The sequence below is a fragment of the Eubalaena glacialis genome, chromosome 12 (genome assembly GCF_028564815.1).
Source record: "Eubalaena glacialis isolate mEubGla1 chromosome 12, mEubGla1.1.hap2.+ XY, whole genome shotgun sequence".
Lineage (NCBI taxonomy): Eukaryota > Metazoa > Chordata > Mammalia > Artiodactyla > Balaenidae > Eubalaena > Eubalaena glacialis.
This window is the reverse complement of record NC_083727.1, coordinates 54,996,050-55,000,920: the sequence shown is the minus strand read 5'-3', so window position 1 is coordinate 55,000,920 and position 4,871 is coordinate 54,996,050.

The window sequence follows — 4,871 nt, the reverse complement described above, 5'->3', positions numbered from 1 at the left end:
CCTGGAGTTTACGTGCAGAGCAGGAGTCCCCAGTAACCTCTGTGGTGGGCATCTCTCCCCATGCTGGTCACTGTTCACCACAGGAGTAAAAGATGCTGGAAGAATGTTACAGAATGCTGCTGTGGGTTGTCAGTTCTAAATCCTGCAATGTGATGCACTCTCTCAGATAGCTCTGCTCCAAGGTGTATGAAGCTGTGGTACCACTATAGGCTTATCACTGCCTGTCCAATAGAACTTTCTACAATGACAGAAATGTTCTATAGTCTGCACTGTCCAGAATAGTAGCCACTAAGCAAATGGGGTTACTGAGTGCTTGAAATGTGGCTAGTGTAACTAGATTTTAAATATTTATTTAAATGTTATTAGTCTAATTAATTAATTTAAATTAAGTAGCCACATGTGCCTAGTGGCCACCGTATTGGACAGGGCAGTTTATCACACCAAGAAGGAAGCTGCCCATGAGAACAACAAAAAAGCGAAATAGCTCCTCATAGGTTATAGTTGAAGAACTGAAAATTCTCACTTGCTCTGTGGAAGTCAACACCAAGAATATCAAATGAAAGCTTTAAAAGGGCATTTTGTATCATAAATTCCACTACCAAAAATATAGAGCTTTTCACTTATAAGAATCCAGATTTCTCTGTGACCCAGTTTTAACTTTCTTTTTTCTATTTCTGGATTTTTTTCTCCCTGAAAATTGGTTTTATTGGAGATACCCAAGCTTAAGTTTCTCCATTTAAAAGAAGAAAACAATCAATTCAATAAAAGGCACGAAGAGAGCGGGGCGGGGCGGGGGGGGGGGAACAAAAGAAAAGAACAAAGAACAACCATTGTAAAAACAAAACAAAAAAATAAGATGGTAGAAATAAATTCAAATATATTCATGGCCATAATCACAGAAAATATAAACAGAGTCAACTGTGGATAGGGTGGAAAATGTTCTCCTTTCCAGACAACATATATGCTTAATATACGAGAAAGAATTAGTCCTGGAAAAATCTAACTGCAGTAAAATATTTTTTTTCTATTTTCTTGTGTCCTGAGATAACACACTACAAATATTGAGGATATATATTAAAAATCCATATCTAACTCTATGAATTCAAAGCACTATAGAAACCAGTTCTCCTCCCTGCATATCAACCATGGGAAGGAAGTATATGCCAACAGCCGCTGTTCCTCGTGGATATGAATTGCAAGCCACCAGAACTTTATCGGGAGTAGATTATTGCAAGCCTACACGAAGTTTAGGATTAAAAATGTATTAGCTCTTGGGAGAGATGTAAAGTATGGGATTTCCATAAATCATTTAAATTGGGATTGTGTAAAGGAGGGGCTTTTGGCTATGACTAAAATAATTTTGATGTTTCAAATTTTCATATACCTGTTGCAAAAAGTACATGGTTCATGCTACTATTAAGAGCAGTGCTATGTCTTCCAAAGTGAGGTATTAGGATATACATAGAGATAGACAACATCCAAAATGAGACTGATACTGAGAATTTAAAAATTTTAAACCATTAATAATGCATTTGTAGAAATCTGACTTTTGTAATAAATGAAATGAAATCAGTAATTTCATGAAATTACTGTGAAAGGATTTTCCTAATTTTGTAGTAAGTTTAACAATCTTAGTGATCACTGGAGAGAACATGAAAGATAATGTCCCCTACCAAAAACGTAATAGTGCTAAGAAAACCAGTATCACTGAACTTGTGTATATTTGAAATCATTTTTATTTGTATTTTTCCCCATTTCAATAACTGCCTTTTTAAAGCATTCAATTTGGATTAAATAAAAAATGTTGGTGAGTTTACTCCAACATCAGTAACTTGGTCCCAAATTCAAAGCAAACCAATATTTATATGCAAGGTGCAAGGTGGAAGTACAATAAAGAATAAGACTTTTTTCACTCTCAAGGAGTTCAACTTCTGGAAAGGAAATTAGACATGCACAAATCTGACAGTAATACATAGCAAACGGTGGAGAGTCCTTCATGCTCTACTCAAAACCCTGGGGATGTGGGGGAGAGAATCATCCCTTCATTGTAGCGAGGGAGCAGAATCAAGGAAACTACCATGCTTGAAAGGAGATCACATTAACACATGGGAAATAGAAAAAAGCAGGACAATCTGATTAACAACAAATATTAACAGTTGATACTTGTTGACCATCAATAGCTTATTTAGCTAAGGCTTTTGGGTAATTGGAGAATTAAGGCTAACACGTGTTAGTCAGATTTCAGTTAGCCTTGAATGTCATGCTTAGAAGCTTGAAGGCAGTTCTGCAAACAGCAAGGGGCAACACAATTAGATGGTAGCGGAAGAGAATGGTAACAGCTGAATGAGTTAAGAGGCCACTTGTACAGGTGAGTGGAAACAAAACACTGTGTTAAGGTGGGAGTGAAGGAAAAAGACAGATATGGGTACTGTGGATTGACAGGATGCAGAATTTTGACTCTAGATGAACAGTGGACTAGATGCGAAAGAGTTAAAGATGACTCCAAAGTTAGTGGTTGTCAGGAGTAAGTTCTTTTGAAAGGAAAAAAGCTTGTTCAAGAGTTGCATATTCTGTTGCATAACTCCAAATCATTAGATTGCAGAATCTGAAGAGCCTTATCAAGGCTGAGTCTGGAGTATGGGATAATCCTATGCTAGATACGTTTAATAAATGCCTCTGTTTTCTGAGTGCTGGTTTTCCACATCCGTATTGGTGTGGGTTTCAATTATATTTAAAAATCACTTTCAATTGCCCCTGAAGAAGAATTATTTTGTTCACCTTTTCTTCAAGACAAATAGTGTAGTAAAAAAAGTAAAAGGTCTAATTTCTCAGGGTACGGTGGTTTAGGGCTACAGATTGGAGACATAGTACTGACATTGAAACCAGAAAACTGTGATTCATTTCAACTGTCTGGTTTCAAGTTTCCTCATCAGCAAAATGAAATTTATTAATCAGGACTTTTCCAGTTGCAAGTGACAGAAATGTGACTTCAGCTAGCATATGTCAAATAAAAAATTTATTAATACAAGAGGATGGCTTAAAGACCCTAAGGGGTGGAGGCACCATTAGAACTCCCTCTGTTCTTTGTCAGAGTTATCTTCTTAAAGAACAACTGGAAACATTTCACTTCCCGCCTCAGAATCTATGCAGCTGTCCCCATTCTCCATAATTTAAAGTCTAACCTCCTAAGCATGCTATTCAAAGCCTGACACAATCTGTTCTCAAACAACCTTTCCAGTCCTGTTTTAATAATTGTCTGCACTTATTGAATGCTTACTGCAACCAGGATTTGTCTTAGAGGGAAACAGGCTACGATTAGAATTCCTGGCTCTATCCGTACTAACCATGTGCCTTGAAAAAACTTCCTTAGCCTCTGGAAACCTCCATTTTCATCATTTGCAAAATGGGGGTAATTACAGTATCTGTCTTATTTCACTTATTTCATTCTTCATTTCATGGAGGGAAACATGATCTCATATCTTACAGCTTTTCTTGATGGCTTATTCTTGGATCAAGGTGCAGGGTCAGGCTATTTAAATATGCTGCTCTCTTAAAAACCATGTACATGGGAGATGTAGTTCCCCAAAAGGTAGAAGCTGAGAGATGCAAAACAATTTGGCCAATACAGAGGATGTGGACTTATTTATTCAATCCTACAAGTCTGTGTCTGGGAAATAGCATCCTTATTTGGCACATCCTTGACATCTATTCTTCCAAAATGTTCTTGTAAATTTTTTGCTTCTTTTGTTCGTACTTCCAGCCTTGCATTTATCTCCTGAATCCTTCTTCATTTTTAGCACTACCACACGCCAGGAATTCTTGATTAATTGAATATCTTATCACTTATTTTTTGTTTTTGTTTTTTTTAAAAAAAAGTAACCTGAGCTGATCTAGCAGAATTTGATGTCCCCTCTACCCTCTGTAATAGCTATTGTGGAAGGCTGTGCCTCCTCACCACTCTCTTGACCCAAATTGGCCTTTCGGGACAGGGTCGAGAATATTTGGTCAGCCTCCTTACTCTGAGCCTTGGAGGTGGTGGATTTCATGCTGTCGAGAGAGAGCAGTTTTCTTACAGCTTTATTTCACCTGGACACATACCACAGCTCCAAAGTCCTTATTTAACCTTAAATCTCCCTTATTAACCATTGATTTCTGTGCCCCAACCTGCTTCCTACCTAATCCCACAGCTCCAGTTTAACCCCTACATTTCAACATTTTGGGCACTAGTTCTTCAAATTACATTTATGACTTAGTATGCCTATAGCATTCACAAAGGCAGGGCTTCACTTCATATGGAAATTCATGCCAAAAAACAATAAAAATGATGCATCTATCTTTTCTTCACAATTACCTAAAATGTGCATACCTGGGAATGGAGGTATGTAGATGTAGAAGTAGAGTGTAGCAAATCTTTGATGCTTAATGGTACTTTCTTAGCTGAGCACTAAGTTGGTGAGGAGTGATTTCTTTTCATCTTCCTGATGAGTCTCTACAGAATATTTAGTTTCTCTTTCTTTCTCTGAATTTCAACACAGTGGATCCAGTTATACTTCCTGGGTCATGTGGAGAGAGGCTTGGTGGGGATTGGGGCAGAAGGCAGATGAAAGGGGAAGTGGGTGCTCTAGACCTGATGTCTGAGAAATTGTTGAGGGGGTGGGGGGGGATCATCTGTACTCCTGTGCTCAGACCCAGCTTTCTGTTAGAGAATTAGATGGCTCTGACCACCTCATTTCTGGAAGGGGCTGTTCTCAGCAGCACTGAGGGTGGGAAGGAGTCTGATTCTCACTGAGGGACCCACATGGCTATGAACCGTTTACAATGATGCTCACAGAAGTGCCACTAGGCTGGCACTATTCTATTATAGCTATTCT